Consider the following 17,531-nt stretch of genomic DNA (forward strand, 5'->3'; position numbering starts at 1 on the left):
ATATTTCTTTCTTTTTTAGTACTTATTTTCAATTCTTTTGGGTGTATACCTATGCGTGACTGGATTTGTAGAGAAGGTGATATTTCTTCACGAGTTTTTAGGATACTGATCAAACTCATACAGAGGCTCTCGTTATGGACCAGGGCCTGTGGGAAGGATATGTCCGTCTTGGGCCTGGTTCAGGTTATCATCTTATCAATAAGTTGCATAAACACAGCATACACGTATCAAACTCACCTACAACAAGAAGCCAAGAGACAGCTTAAATTCACAATGCAAATATATAAAGAAGGCAAAATACCAAGTCTTACATTAGTTTTCTTCAAATGATTGCCCAAAGCACAGAATGTAGAACAATGATGCAAAAAGGAGCTCAGAGTTTGAATTGACCACAAGCTCTCCATGAGCCAGGGCAAAGACTACCAAATAAGCAAATGTAAACATAGGGTGCACTAACAGAGGCATAGGGGCTGGAATATAGAAGGTGATTGCCCTACTCCACTCCATACTCAGCCAGACCCACCTGGAGCTCTGAGGCCTCTTTGACATGCTGGGGTATGTTCTAGATCAGAAGAAAGTGGCTGGACTACAGAGGCCTGGAAACCACGTCATGCAGCTAGCGGGCAGAGGACTCAAGTGTAGGTGGGATGGCTGGAACAGGGTCTTTGTTGCCCAGGGTCTGCAGGGCTGGACGTCAGGAAAGAAGGCTTTTTTTCCTACCAGGAAGTGAGTTCCCTTCTTTTTAGGGTTGGGTGTGTGGAATAAGCAGAGGGCAGATCCAGAAGGACGTCAGGTGGGCTCAGGTGACTCTGGGGGTCAGGGGACGGCCCTGCAGTTTTTCAATACTAAGAAACAGATTTAGCCTGAGAGAGGAGCAGAGAGAATTGTTTTTGTCTCCTTCTTCTCTTTTCTCTCCTCCTTGTCTTCCACCTCTCTTCCTCACCTCCCCGTCCCTCCGCCTTTCCCTCTAGGCTGGCACCCAATGCCATTGTATCCTGGGGAGAGGCAGCTAAATCCCAACACAAAGTAAAGGGTTTGTTAGAATGATGGGCTGAAATCAACAGGGCAGGATTTAACTGGCTAGGTTGTAAAAACCTGGGAAAGTGTTTATGTTGTTATGGAGAATGAAAAAAGCAGAGTATACAACTATATATAATTATGACAGGTGAAAATGCATAGAAAACTCTAGTAGAAAACGCAGCAGATTCTTTTTTTATTATTGACATATAGTTGACCTACGATGTTATATTGATTTCAGGTGTACAACATAGTGATTTAACAGTTCTATACATTATGCAGTGCTCACGGTAAGTGTAGTTACCATCTGTCACCATACATTATTACAGTGTTATTGAGTATATTCCTATACTATACTTTTTCATCCCCAAACACACCAGAATCTCTTTTTTTATTATTTTGGGAGAGAGAGTGTGCAGGTGCTTGCACACGAGTCTGGGAGGGGCAGAGAGAGAGAGAGAGAGGGAGAGAGAATTCAAAGCAGGCTCTATGCTGTCAGTGAGGAGCCAGATGAGGGGCTCAATCCCATGAACTGTGAGATCATGACTTGAGCCCAAACCAAGAGTTGGACGCTTACCTGACTGAGCCACCCAGGTGCCTCCACACCAAAATCATAACATCAGTTATGTGTGGATCAGGACTGTCAGCATTTTTTATTTTGTGTTTTATATTTCTCTGTATTTTTCAACTGTTCTGTAATGATAGTCGGGGGAAAAAAACACACTTTAATGCTTGAGAATGAATTTAGCTGGGATGCCATGGAAACAGTGCCTGCAATTCTCGTCTGGCCACTTCCTGCTCTGCTCTGGGCCGGCTGTGGGACACCCCACCTCCCTGTCCCCACTCTTGGTGGCTCTTCTGGCCCCCTGGAACTGCCCATACAGGGCCCTGTTCCCAGCAGGCACTTGGGAGACTTTAGTAAACACGTGACGTGTAGCTTGAAGAGCTCTACAAATAAACGTCTCTGGAGCAGGAAGGAGAACCCTAGCTCACTCTCAGGTAGAGAAGACCAGAGAGCGGGTGGGGGATGCCACAAGATGCGTGCAACCAGAAGTTGTTGGGCATTTGCCAGGTGGGGCAGGGCTCTCCTTTCCCATGGGCACTGCAGTCACCATCTGCTTGGCAAGGAACACAGGCTTCCAGGGTCCTGAGGAGCCAGGCTCAACGTGTGTGGCTCACGTGGTTTCCAGACATGGCCGTGCGGGAACACAGATTCACCGAGCACCTCTCTCGTGCTGCACTGGGCTGATCCTTTACATACATTCATTTAATCCACACAGCAAGCCCACCAGGTCAGTGTGGTTATCCCATCTTACCTACAAGAAAACTGGGGCTCAGAAAAACTAAGCACCAGGTCACATGGCTAGTACATAAGAGAGGTGCTCTTTTATTAACAAAATTTTTTTAAAGGTTTATTTATTTTTGAAAGAGAGACAGAACGCAAGCAGGGAAGGGGCAGAGAGAGAGGGAGACACAGAATCAGAAGCAGGCTCCAGGCTCTGAGCTGTCAGCACAGAGCCCGATGGGGGCTTGAACTCACGAACTGTGAGATCATGGCCTGAGCTGAAGGCAGATGCTTAACCGACTGTGCCACCCAGGTGCCCCTATTTTTTTTATTTTTGAGAAAGAGAGAGACAGAACGCATGGGAGGGGCAGAGAGAGAGGGAGACAGAGGATCTGAAGCAGGCTCAGCACTGACAGCAGAGAGCTCGAAGTGCGGCTCGAACTCATGAACCCTGAGGTTATGACCTGAGCCAAAATGGGACGCCTGACCGACTGCGTGACCCAGGTGCCCCTCCCAGGGTTATAATCACGGGCTCCACTACCACATGCCAAGAACAGAGCTGGTGTTAGTATGGCTGTTGGTAGGATTTCTCTGAGGATGAGAAAGACTAGCCCCTGGGGGTCAAGGTACAGCTCTCTCTGAACTAACTCGAGAAATATTTTTATCATGTGCTGGGGAAAACGGTTACCTGAGCAAGGTGCTGGGGACACAGAAGGTGATCATCCGGTTCCTGTCCTTGGAGGGCAGATAGCCGGGGGCTCAATGTTAAGGCAGAAGGGGCACATAGGGGATGCAGGAAGCAGAGGAAGGGCCCCTAACTCTGCAGGCACGTACCCAAGGGCTTTGCAGGGCTGGTTCTTTCTTCCCTCCAGTTCCAGGAAGGCCTCCAACAACCTGTGGGGCCCAGGCTGGTGGCCTCGGAATGGCCAGGTTTATGCTGAGTCTGCCTGCTGCCCAAGCCCCAGATATACTGCATCATGGAAGCCCAGCTCTGGTCACTGGGCATTAGGAGAGTCATGACTGCCTCATGTGGCCCATTGGGTAACTGAGGAGAGGCTAGCGGTTTGTGGGCATTGAGTAACCGCTGGGGCTTCCTGAAACTTCAGGTTTCTTTCCCTCCCCATCTTCCTCTTTCAGGGTCAGACTGGGGGCCGGGGAGGATCCACATGTCCACATGCATGAATTTTTTCATTCAGAAGTCACTTGCTCACCACCTCCCCTTCTCCTCTCTTTGTTGGGCTTGGGAGACACAGAGAGATATCCATGGAGCTCTGCCCTTCTGGATTCCCTGGCTCAGAATGTGGCACCAACATTATCACTGCAGCCAAGGCAGAAATCTAGGTATCAGCATGGACTCCTCCCTCACACCCCTCCATGTTTCCCTTCTGTTTTCCTGCAGTGCCCTGTACTTCTCCTGTAACATCATTTATCATCTTTTATTGAAAATCTCCAATTGTCCGTGTTTCCCTTCTAGACTTACTGTTTCCTGCCACATTCCTGGCACCTGGCACAGTGCCTGGCACTTAATAGGTGTTCATTAAACAGTGTTAAGGGGCACCTGGGTGGCTCAGTTGCTTAAGCTTCTGACCTTGGCTCAGGTCATGATCTCGCAGTCTATAAATTCAAGCCCCGTGTCAGGCTCTGTGCTGACAGTTTGGAGCCTGGAGCCTGCTTCAGATTCTGTGTCTCCCTCTCTCTCTGCCCCTCCCCCATTTGCACTTTCCCCCCTCTCAAAATAAATAAACACTTAAAAAAAAGTGTTGAATGAATTAGTAGGTCCCTTTAATCCCATACTCTTAGTATTCCTTGGATCCATAACTTCCTCCTCTCCCCCAGTCACAGCCTTTACTCAGATCTCATCTCCCACTGAACTATCCAGCAGCCTCCTCATTGCACTGTCTACTTCATATCCCTCATTCAATTTACTTTCCATACTACAGCCAGAATGCTCATTCTAAAGTGCTCACCTGCCCTACTCAGAATGTTTTCTGGCTCCCCATCACTCACAGGCAGGGATAAGGCAACATTTCCGGGATGAAAAAAAGTGATAGCAAATATGACTGATCGGCCCACTCTCTACTCCCTGTGCAAATGATCAGGAAGATAAGGGGTGCCTGGTGGCTCAGTCAGTTAAACACCTGACTCTTGGTTTCGGCTCAGGTCATGATCTCACAGTTGATGGGATCTAGCCCCACATTGGGCTCCAGGCTGACAGCACAGAGCCTGGTTGAGCCTGCTTGGTATTCTCTCTCTCTCCCTCTCTCTCGTGCTCTTTCTCAAAATAAATAAACAAATAAATAAACTTAAAAAAAAAGATGATCGGGAAAATAAGCAAAAATACAAAACTTGTAATGATTACCACACACATTAAAGATAAGAGATCACAAGGCAAAGTACAGGGAGAAATCACACTAACTAAATGGCAAATGGGGACAAATTGAGAAACACATTCTTGGATGACATACCACCTGCTCCTCCCTCTGAAACAGACCATGCCGCTCTTCTTTAACTGCAAGTTCCTTAAAGACAAGGACCATATCTAATTTGTCTTGGTGTGTCTGGCACCCAGTTCAGAACTTGGCACATAGTAGGCACTCAGTAAATATTTGCTGAATGAATGAGTCACAGGATTAACTGAATGAATGAATGAAGCACCAATGGCTTCCAAAGTCAATAAGATGAACTAATCCCTACTGTCTCCTCTTCTGTCAGGGACCTACTGACTAGATGGATCTCTGGTCAGACAGGACATTTTTCGAGCCAGTCTGGTTGAGGGCATGGATTCTGGGGCAAGAAGACCTGGTTAGGGTCCTGACTCCACCAGTTATCAGCTGTGTGAGCTTAGGCAAGTAACCTAACCCCTCTGTGTCTCACCTTTATCATCTATAAAAGGGGGATCGTAATAGTACCAATCTTAGAGCGTTGTTGTGACAACTAAATTTACATGTCTGTGTAAATTTAGTGCGGAGCCTGTGAGAAGATCCTACCCACAAGGGGGATGAAAATTGTCCTGAAGATTCGGATGAAGAGTGTATGATCTCTAAAATGATTTTCCGTAAGAGATAGAATAAAATTCCCAAAGTCCTCCGTTTGGTATTCGCAAAACAAACACATACTCCAGGAGGCTTTGGTATAGTGGGTATTTGCTGGACGTCTCCCAAGGGGGCAAAGGATATGAATGGGCAGTTCATAGCAATGGCGATGCGAACGGCTCTCGAGCATAGGAAAAGATGTTTCTTTCACTCATAAGAGAAATGCAAACCAAAACTATAACAAGACATGATTCTTCACCTGACAAATTGGGGGAAATTCAAGACTTTAATGTTGAAGGATTGAGAGGCCCTTGTGAAAGCTATTGTGGGTATTTCATTTTACAGTTTATTTTATTTTATTAAAATATTTTATTTTATAGTTTTTTAATTTTAGTTTAGTTTAGTTTGAGAGAGAAAGAGGGAGAGAGAGACGGAGAAAGAGAGGGAGAGAATCCCAAGCAGGTTCTGCACTGCCAGCCCGGGGCTTGAACTCAAGAACCGTGAGATCATGAACTGAGAGCCGAAATCAAGAGTCAGATGCTTAGCCAACTGAGCCACCCAGGTGCCCATTTTTTTTTTTATGATGTCTTTTTAAATGTTTATTTATTTTGAGACAGAGAGAGAATGCACATGCACGGAGGGTAGGGAGGGGTAGAGAGGGAGAGAGAGAATCTCTGTGCTGACGGCACAGAGGCTCCGTTTGACTAATGATGAGATCACAACTTGAGCCCAAACACTTAACTGACTGAGCCACCCAGGCACCCCCATTATGGGGATTTTAAATCCTTGTGGGGGTTTTACTTTGAAGAATTCACTCCTTCTTCACTGTCAGCAATGTTATTTAACTCAGATTTCCTCCCCTCCAGCTCCAGGGATGGCTCCGATTGGCTGAAGTCTGCTAAATTTCTCATCATCCAGAGGACATTGTCAAAAATTATTGAGTGACCTTGGGCAAGCTACTTAGACATTACGGGCTTTGTTTCCCCATCTGTAAAATATAGACAATAGTACAGACTGGTGGAAAGCAGCCAGCACCAAGGCTAGCACATACTCAATAACAGACATTTTATTGACTTCGGTAATTGGATACATATGAATTTTTTTTTTCAACGTTTATTTATTTTTGGGACAGAGAGAGACAGAGCATGAACGGGCGAGGGACAGAGAGAGAGGGAGACACAGAATCGGAAACAGGCTCCAGGCTCTGAGCCATCAGCCCAGAGCCCGACGCGGGGCTCGAACTCACGGACCGCGAGATCGTGACCTGGCTGAAGTCGGACGCTTAACCGACTGCGCCACCCAGGCGCCCCCATATGAATTTAAATATATGTGCTTGACTGATCTAAAGGTTTATAGATTACAAATTAGAGTTCTACTTTCTATAGCATTATAGAAGATAAAAAAACAGAAAAACCTAGAATGTATAACAAAGAACAAAAAAGCAATATGGAAGCATAAAAATCAAGTAAAATGAGACATCAGTTATGAAATACATATATAAATAAATTAAACTCCACTACTGAAGGCAAAGTTTTTCACATTCTCTTGTTTAAAACAAAATTTGGGGCATCTGGGTGGCTCAATCAGTTGGGCGTCCAACTTTGGCCCAAGTCATAATCTCATAGTTCTTAAATTCAAGCCCTACTTTGCGCTCTGTGCTGACAGCTGGGAGACTGGCATTTGCTTCAGATTCTGTGTCTCCCTCTCTCTCTGCCCCTCCCCCGCTCTTGCTCTCCCTCTCTCTCTCTCTCTCAAAAATAAACATTAAAAAATTTTGTTTAAACAAAATTCAACTAGACTATATGCTACTTATAAGAAATACAATAACACAGAATGTCCAAATGTATTAAAGATACACATGTTAAAAATGAGATGATTTAAATTATAATTAAATAATTAAAACACTCATTATTTAATGAATCTAATTACTTACTTAATTATAATTTATTTCATAAATTTAATAATTTAAATAATTTAAAAATAAAATCATTTGAAGTAAAGCCCAGAAACAGTAGGAACAGGCTTTCTAATTACGGCTCGAAATCCAGAAACCATAAGAGAAGGAACTGGTAAGTTCAACCACAGAAAAACAAAAGCGTCTTACAATTTAAAAAAAGAGAGGGGAGGCTGGATGGCTCAGTCAGTTAAGTGTCCGACATCAGTTAAGTGTCTGACTTTGGTTAAGTGTCCGGCTTCAGCTCAGGTTATGGTCTCACGGTTCATAAGTTCAAGCCCCACATCGAGCCTGAACTGTCAGTGCAGAGCCTGCTTGGAATTCTCTCTCTCCCCACACGCTCTATGCCCCCTTCCCAACTCCTGCTTTCTCTCTCCAGACAAAGGGATAGAGACTCTTCCCAAAATATAAAAAGCTAATGGAATCAGTAAGCCCAACGGTTTAATAAAAAATTGCTAAAGGATATGCTAGAAAAAGAAATGCAAATAAATCTTAAATGGTTCTCTTGTTATGGAAAGTTGCTCAAAGTAAGAGAAATGCAAATTTAAACCACACTGAGATGGATTTTTTTCACCTATCACACTGGCAAAATTCCAAAAGTTTGATATCACAGTGTTGGTGAGGCTCTGGGGGGTGGGAAACAGATTCTCTCATATGGTGCTGATGGGAAGCTACATTGGTACAAGTCCAAAGGTGGACAAGTTGGCAGTAATAATCAAATTTACAAACGCACAGTCTTTTTGATCTAGTAATAATATTTCTGTGAAATTTCCTACATGAAAAAGTATGTACAGGACATGGATATTCTTTACAGCATTGTTTGTACTAGTAAAAAATTGGAAACAACCCAAATGTCCACCAGTAGAGGATTGGTTAAATACATTATGGTACATCTATACAATGGGATATTTTGCAGCCCTTACAAAGAATGAGGAAGCTTCCAATGTGCTAATTTGGAAAAACCCCCCAAATACAATTAAGTGGTAAAATGCAACGTCATGTGTATTGTCTACTACATTTTTATTTAGAAGGAAAATAAGTAGAAATATTTGTATTTGCACAAAGAAAGTCAAGGATAGACAAGAAACTAATCAAACCACCTTCCCAGCTTAGGGGTGAAGTGGGGGTGGGAACTTGGTAGATGGATGGTGGGGGGTGGAGGGAGACTGTTCTCTGCATGTTTTTTTTCCTGTATATACACATATATTTTTTTAAGTTTATTTATTTATTTTGAGAGAGAGAGAGAGAGAGAGAGAGAGAAACAATGCACAGGGAAGGGGCAGAGAGAGAGGGAGACAGAGAATCCCAAGTGGGCTCCACATTGTCAGTGCAGAGCCCCACGTGGGGCTTGAACCCACGAACTGTGAGATCATGACCTGAGCCGAAATCAAGCGTCAGTCAGATGCCTAACAGACTGAGTCACCCAGAAACCCCTCCCATACTTTTAATTTTTGAAGCATGTAAATGTATTACTCATTCAGATTTAAAATTAAGAAGATAAATGACAAAGAAAATTTATATAAAAACCACAGACAAAGGTACATTAGGTAAGTGCAAAGTAGGGGATGGTAATAGTGATATAAGAAATTTTAAAAAATTGTGACTAAAAGCATTAAATGGGAGGAGAGATGCTTTTATTTATAAAACAGGTATATAATCCATAACAAGGTAGACCTTTTTTTCAAGATTTTTTATTTTTTAAGTAATCTCTACACCCAATGTGGGACTCGAATGTACAACCCCGAGATCAAGAGTTGTGCACTCCACTTGAGGCACCTGGGTGGCTCGGTTGGTTATATGTCTCACTTCAGCTCAGGTCACGAGCTCGAGGGTTCAAGCCCTGCATCGGTCGTTGTGCTGACAGCTCAGAGCCTGAAGCCTGCTTCAGATTCTGTGTCTCCCCCTCTCTCTGCCTCTCCCCTGCTCATGCTCCGTCTCTGTCTCTCTCTCTCAAAAATAAATGAACATTAAAAAAGAAAAAAAAGAGTTGTGCACTCCACCAACTGAGCCAGCCAGGTGCCCCAGGAAGACATATATCTACTTATTTATTTATTTTTCATGATCCTGGGATCATGACCTGAGATGAAATCGAGCTGGTCATTCCACTGACTGAGCCACCAAGGCGCCCCCAGTCCAGGGAGACTTTTATATGGTGTATTGAATAATACAGCATCAAAACAGACAAACTACAAATAGAAGGAAAGAGTAAAACACAGAAAAGAGTAAGAGACACATCACTATCAGTCTAATAGTTTATATAGAATAAAAATAAATGTAGATATACTTTATTTGAAAATATATGTGTGGGGGCTCCTGGGTGGTTCAGTCAGTTAAGTGTCCCAACTCTTGATTTCAGCTCAGGTCATAATCTCACTGTTCATGGGATCGAGACCTGCCTCAGGGTCCCAGCTGAGCGTGGAGCCTGGTTGGGACTCTCTCTCTCTCCCTCTTTATTTGCCTCCTCCTCAAAATAAATAAATAAACTTTAAAATAAATATATAAATAATCCATAGAACACATAAAATGAAATTCTAATAAATAAAATATACACAAGCTAACACACTTTAATTAAGCCAATGTCCCCTATATATCTGCAAATAAAACTAGGAATTCATAACACAAGTTTAAATAATTACAAGAAATAACAACCAAACCTAAATACTCCTCTAAAAAAGACTTTTGACTGGGTCAAAGAGAAATTAAAAATGTAGTCACCAACTATTTAAAAATGGTGATAAAGAAAACTTTACCTATAAAAACATGTAAAGTAGCCAAAGCAGAAGTCAGTGAGAAATCATAGTCATAAACGATTATGTTATTTAAAAAGAATGACAGGGCGCCTGGATGGCTCAGTTGGTTGAGTGAACAACTCTAGATTCTGGCTCAGGTCATGATCCCAGGGTCGTGGGATTGAGACCCTTGTCAGGCTCTATGCTGAGCATGGAGCCTACTTAAGATTCTCCCTCCCTCTCTCTCTCTCTTTCTCTCTCCCTCTTCCCCCTCTCCTGCTATGCTCACTCTCTCTATAAAAGAAAAATGAATAAAATAAAAAGAACGACAGTACACAAAATAAGTATTAGCTTTAATAAAACCGTAGAAAAAGAACACAAAAGCTACCCCAAGGGAATTAAGAGAAAGAAAATAATAAAGGTAGAAATGAATTACTTAGTGGCCAACTCATCTTTAACAAAGAAGGAAAGAATATCCAATGGAATAAATACAATCTCTTCAGCAAATGGTGCTGGGAAAACTGGACAGCAACACGTAGAAAAATGAACCTGGACCTCTTTCTTACACCATACACAAAAATAAACTCAAAATGGATGAAGGACCTAAATGTAAGACAGGAAGCCATCAAAATCCTCAAGGAGAAAGCAGGCAAAAACCTCTTTGACCTTGGCCGCAGCAACTTCTTTCTCAACATGTCTCCAGAGGCAAGGGAAACAAAAGTAAAAATGAACTATCGAGACCTCATCAAAATAAAAAGCTTCTGCACAGTGAAGGAAACAATCAGCAAAACTAAAAGGCAACCGACAGAATGGGAGAAGATATTTGGAAATGACATATCAGATAAAGGGTTAGTATCCAAAATCTATAAAGAACTTCTCAAACTCAACACCCAAAAAACAAATAATCCAGTGAAGAAATGGGCAAAAGACACGACTAGACACTTCTCCAAAGAAGACATCCAGATGGCTAACAGACACATGAAAAAATGCTCCACATCACTCATCATCAGGGAAATACAAATCAAAACCACAATGAGATACCACCTTACACCTGTCAGAATGGCTAACATTAACAACTCAGGCAACAACAGATGTTGGCGAGGATGCAGAGACAGAGGATCTCTTTTGCACTGTTGGTGGGAATGCAAACTGGTGCAGCCACTCTGAAAAACAGTATGGAGGTTCCTCAAAAAATTAAAAATAGGACTACCCTATGACCCAGCAATTGCACTACTAGGTATTTATCCAAGGGACATAGGAGTGCTATTTTGAAGGGGCACACGCACCCAATGTTTACAGCAGCACTATCAACAATAGCCAAAGTATGGAAAGAGCCCAAATGTCCATTGATGGACGAATAAAGAAGATGTGGTGTATACACACACACACACACACACACACACACACACACAGAGTATTATTCGGCAATAAAAAAGAATGAAATCGTACCATTTGCAACTACATGGATGGAACGAGACTGTATTGTGCTAAGTGAAATTAGCCAGTCAGAGAAAGACAAATATCATATGACTTTACTCATATGAGGAATTTAAGATAAAAAACAGATGAATATAAGGGAAGGGAAACAAAAATAATATAAAAATAGGGAGGGGGACAAAACATATGAGACTCTTAAATGCGGAGAACAAACTGAGGATCGCTGGAGGGGTTTTAGTGGGGGGATGGGCTAAATGGGTAAGGGGCATTAGGGAGGACACTTGTTGGGATGAACACTGGGTGTTATATATAGGGATAGGGGGTGAATCACTGGAATCTACTCCTGAAATCATTATTGCACCATATGCTAACTAACTTGGATGTAAATTGAAAAATAAATTAAAAAAAAAAAGAAATGAATTAGTAAACTACATAAACTGAGAAATAAATTCAGGTGCATTTTTAAAAAGTTTATTGATTTATTTGAGAGACAGAGTGCGGGGTAAGAGCAGAGAGAGAGAGAGAGAGAGAGAGAGAGAGAGAGAGAGTATCCCAAGCAAGTTCCACCCAGCACAGAGCCAGACACAGGGCTTGATCCCAAGACAGGGAGATCAGATGCTTGCTGACGGAGCCACCCAGGAGCCCCAATTCAAGCTCATTTTAAAAAATTCTAGGGGCGCCTGGGTGGCTCCGTCGGGTGAGCGTCCGACCTCAGCCCAGATCATAATCTTGCAATTCATGAGTTCGAGCCCCACTTTGGGCTCTGTGTTGACAGCTCAGAGCCTGGAGCCCACTTCAGATTCTGTGTCTCCCTCTCTCTGCCCCTCCCCAGCTCGTGTTCTGTCTCTCTGTTTCTCTCCCTCTAAATAAATAAATAAATAAATAAATAAATAAATAAATAAATAGCATTAAAAAATTTTTTTAAATAAAAATTTAAAAATTCTGCATCATGACCTGTAAAACCTGTCCTGATTTGGCCCTTGCAGTCTATCTGCTCCTTGTCAACCCCTCCTCCTCAACTCCTGGACACTCAACTCCCACGATTCTGAAGTATGGATCCTTTGTTATCTGAACTCAGGAACCAAATAGATTGATTCAGATAAAATGTTTGAGAGAGGGCTGGTACCCCTGGTTCCCGAGCTCTGGTTCCTTGCCTATCACAGCCATCTGCTAATGATGTCTACCTGCCTTTAAGGCCCAGCTCAAATGCCTCCTCCTCCAGGTAGGTTTTGTGGATCTAAACTACGGCTAAAGCAAGAGGGGGGATAAGCCCTGCAAGAGAATGGGTAAATCCAAAATTTGTGGCAGAGTGAAGGTTAAGTCCCACTGTGGGGGTTGAAGAAAGCTGCCTGGTGGACAGGGCATTTGAGCTGGTTCATGAGGGGGAAAGTGTTCAGCCAGCAAAGGGCAGGGGAAAAAAACACTTCAGGAAGAAGGAAAAGCATGAAGAAATGCAGGGGTGTGTGCGAAAGGACCGAATGGTTTGGAGAAATTGGGGACTTCCCTCATGACTGGGCTGTGGAGGGCTAATGGGGAGTAGGGATTGGAGAGTATGAAAAGGTCACTGGGACAGGTCACAAGGGGCCTTGAATGATACGAGGGGTTTATGTTTCATTCCCCTGTGGGTGATGAAGATTAGCCAGAAATTACTGAGCAGGGTTGTGAGTGTGGGACTGTCAGATGGTTAGCAGCCCGAGCCCCACTCTCATTGAAATGGGGGGAAATGGGGTGCTGGTGGCATGATGGGGGATTCCTTAAGCTAGATTCCTTAAGCTGGGGGATTCCTGAAGTCTGTCCAGGAGGAATCGGGGAAAGGTAGGTTGTGCGGTTCTGGCTCTGGAGGCCCGGGGCTGGGGTAAAGGGCTCGGCCCTGAGTCTGTTTCTCCTCTTTGATACATTTCCTGGCTCCTGCATGCCACCACCCCCCTCCCCATTCCCATCACAAGCAGGGAGGGGCTGAAAGGCAGCTCCTGGCACCTCCCTCATCACCATGGGGCTTTTCTATCCACCCATTTGGCCCAGCCCACACAGGGGCCTCTGTGGTCAGGCCTTTGTGTCTGCACAGTGGCCCTCTTTGTCCTGAGCAGCCCTCACCCCCCACCTCCCTCCTGCCCTTCTCTCTTTCCCTCTTTTTCTCTCCTGTGTCACAAAAAGCACCAGTTTTGCAGAGAGATAGCCAGGGCTCTAATCTTGGCTCCCCCCACTGAATCTCTGAGCAAGTTGTTTTGCTTCTCTGAGGCTTACTTTTGGGTTCATGAAAAAAGACGCTGTGTGAGGAATCAAACTCCTGGCAAGAATTGGTCTGCTACCCAGTCCTGAGACCTAAGCAACATGGGGACCCCTGCCCAACATCCACGCTCTTCTCTGAACCTCCTACTTACATCTCCAACCTCATCCTCTCTACTGCCTGGCCAGGTGGCTGTCATTCTCCCGTTTGGCAAATGAGAAAACCAAGGCCTGAGGCATTATAAGAGGGTGACCCAGGGCCCCATGCTTTGAAGGGCCCTGTACTTGATTCACTGCTTAGCTGTCCCATCTTGAAATTCTCCCTAGTTTTCGAACAAGGTGACCATTTTCATTTTGCCTTGGGTCCCACAAATTATGTAGCTGGTCCTGCTTGTGGGGAGGTGGAGGGGTAGCTTGCCCAGGCCTGGACCAGGCTTCCTGCCTCCTGGGCTGCCTCCCCTGGGTGCCTGCATCCTGGCATGCCAAGAGCCAGAGCTTCTACTTTGCATTTGGCATCAGGGACCGGGCCCCTGCCTGGAAACCTGAGGAGCACAGTTCCCTGCCGCCTTCAGGCAGGCAAGGGAGGGAGCATGGTCCAGGTCCATGCAGCAGTGCGGAGATCAGGCAAGACCAGGCTGCGGGAGCCAGCCCAGCCCTATGTAACCTGAGCCGCCAGTGTGGGTCCCAGTGCTGTGGCTCAGTCATTACTCCAGCCGGCCGGGAAGGGAATTCAGCAGGGCCTTCCTTCCCAGCAGGTCGGGAGTTCTAGGGCCAGGGGATGCACGCTGTGGGCCACTGTGACTTTGGACCTTCACTTCCCCTTTCTGAGCCTCAGTTTCCCTATTTGTAAAATGGTCATGATAACATCTACCTCACAGGGTTCTGGTGAAGACTAAATGAGGTACTTTAACGTGATGACTAGCTCAAAGGTGGTCACTACTAAATCGAGTTCTTACTCGCTCATGTAACAAATATTCATGAAGGCTGACCAGGCGACAGGGACGGTGCTAGGTGTTGGACATTTAACTGTGAACAGGATGGACCCTGGCTCTGCCTTCAAAGAGATGCCCACTAGAGGGGGAGATAACAGTGTGGTAAGTGGTGTGACAAGAGGGAGGTACCTGATGGGGCTCCTGGGCTGGGCCTCAGAGAAGCAACGGGGAGAGCCAAGAGAAAGGGTCAAGGGCAGAGAAGCGTGAAGGGGCATTGCAGGCAGAGGGAGCAGCAAGCAGCACTCAGGAGGCGAGTGAGGGCCCAGCACTGCAGCGTGGCAGATCAGAGGCAGGAGGTGAGGCGGAGAGGTGGGAAGGTCCGGCTTGGCAGGCTGCAGAGGTGGGCTTTCCCTTGAGGCTGGTGGAGCCACAGAAGGTGTGAGGCAGGTGATGGCTGCGAGGGGTGACAGGCACCCCACCTTAGCCCATGATGGAGGGATACTTGGAAATATCCCAGCTGAGCAAGGAGGCCCGAACCACGGCAGGGGCTTTCACTCCCGGCACAGATTCTCAGAGCAGGAAGTTTTCTCGGGGGAGATGAGAGAAGTGGAAAGAGGGAAGATGAGAAGGCTTGAGAGAGCCAAGTGCCTCCTCAGGGTTGGAGAGACAGGAAGCCTTCTAATGCACGGGGAGGAGTGCTCTTGGGCTTGCCCTTTCCCATCTGACCTGCTGCTGCTAATAGGACGCGGCAACTGTCTCCCTCCTGTGGCTCCATTACCCTCCTCTTGGGGACCATTACACGCCTGAGTCTTCACCACCAGCCTTCCCCGGGCTGCTTGGTTCTAGGGCTCCTCTGATGCCCCTCCATACTTCCAGATGGGGGCCCTGTGTGGGGCTTGTTGTGGGACTTGTTGAACCTCAATTTCCTGGCTGAGTCAATGGGTCTAATATCCTTTAGGCATGGAAACATCTACATTTTCTTGACAAACTATTGCCAGGAAATGTAAATAAGTACAATGATAAAAATAAAGGCCCTTAGGTCGTAGTGGATGGGGGCTCCTCAGGCCACCTCAAGTAAGGGGGGGGATTTGGAACTTATGGGACTTGATCTCTCAAGCCCAGTGATGAGAGAGCCAAGGGAAGATGTCAAGAGAATCAGATGTCCAGCCCCTCATTACAGGAAATACTAACCCCTCAAACTCGGGCAGTTTGGGACAACGGGCAAAACCCTAAAAAAAGAACCTTTACCATTTTGCAAAAGAGGAAACTGAAGTTCATAGAAGAGGTGAGGCAAGACCCCAAGGCAATAGGGTTCAAGGATATGTCCCTTTCCTGTTTCTCAGGTCTCACTAAGTCACTCATTGTGTTAGCTCAGACACTGGGTGTCTCAGGAATGCAGTTTCTTCGACTGTACAGTAAGGGAGTTGGACCAGAGCAGCAGCAGGACTCTGGGCTGCCCACCCCCCAGGCAGCTAGAGACTGAGGCAGAGCCGTGAGTCCTCATCTTGCGGTCAAAGGAATTTTTTTCCCTTGAACTTAGTAGTAGTTACAGTAGAGGTCTGAAGGCTTGAGAGAGAGAGGAGAAAAGGGGTGCTGGTTGGGGCCTCCAGTGACCAGGGGAACTTCCCAACACAGGGACCCCAAGGCCTGGGCTCCATAAGTAGGAGCCATAAGATTCCTAGCCGCCTATAAGCTGCATGGACCAGCTTGCATAATAGGTGGAGGAAGCTGGACAAGAGGCCTTTGTGTCTTCCAGGCAGAGGTCCCTGGGGGACTACAGAGGCAGCTCAGTCACACAGGGCCGTGTGTCTGCTCTGCTCCTGCTCCTGGCAAGGCTGTAGCCAGTATCATTCCTGGGCCCCTCCTGGGGCCAGCAACCAGGACTCAGTCAGCAGGTGGGAAGCCCAGGAGAACCCAAGGCTCCAGGGCCCTGGGCAATCTCCTTGACCACAGAAAGAGGCCTCCTGTGCACTCTCCAGACACCCACCGTCCAAAGCCCCCCATGGATGAACACCGGTTGGTGGGAGAGTAAGTGTGATTGATTGCCTCTATGTCACAAAAAAGGAAGCCAGGAGAGGGACTGGAGCTGTGGGTCAAGGTCTCCCAGAGTCAGTGCTGAAGCTGGGTCAGAACCTATATTCCTGACACCTAAACCAGAATGAGAGGGAGGCATTCATTCATTCATCCATTCGGCATTCAGCAAGTATTGGGCAACTCCTGAGAACTCTGGCATGGGGTGTAGGAAGAAGGCAGACCTGGTCATCCACCTCCTTGCTGCTCACAGTCTAGAAAAGGTACAGACAGGGTCTCTGACCAGAGAAGGCCATCAGAGTGGGGTTGAAAGCAGAGAAGGGAGTGCTGTGTGTAATCTGAGAAGGCAGCTCAAAGGAAGCAGCTCAAGTTGAGGGATCAAAAACAACCAGGTGTTCAGGAAATTTCTAATGACTATCCTGCCCAGTAACGGGAGCATAGGTGAGGCAGAGGCTCTCCCCACCTCCCCCTCCCCAGCCGCCTTCTCCTCGGGAGCAGGAGAGACACAGGACCCTGAATGTCTGTATCTCCTCTCTGGGCGACGGGCACACCCTCCCCAGCCTCCGGGTCCAAAGCAAAGGGAGGCAAGTTCTCGGCGTGGTGCTCTGAGCAGGTTCCTGGCAGGAGAGGGCGCAGGTTCGCGTACAGGTCCCGTGGTGGGCAGCGACGGAAGCCACACAGGTATCCGACAAACTTTGCACATTTAGTGTCTCTGAAACCCTGCTCTCACGTCGTGTGAGGAAGGCGGGTTCTGCCAGGCGGTAGGTCAGTCGCCCCAGGCCCCTTCCCGCGCTGCCCGCGTCCCCTCAGCCTAGCGCCCCCGCGCGGGTGGCGAGGTGTCCGTTCGGGAGGGAGGGGGCGGTGCCAGGGTCTGTCCAGAGTCCGCCC

The sequence above is a fragment of the Herpailurus yagouaroundi genome, unplaced genomic scaffold (assembly GCF_014898765.1).
Source record: "Herpailurus yagouaroundi ecotype Mexico unplaced genomic scaffold, PumYag 180, whole genome shotgun sequence".
NCBI classification, from domain to species: Eukaryota; Metazoa; Chordata; class Mammalia; order Carnivora; family Felidae; genus Herpailurus; species Herpailurus yagouaroundi.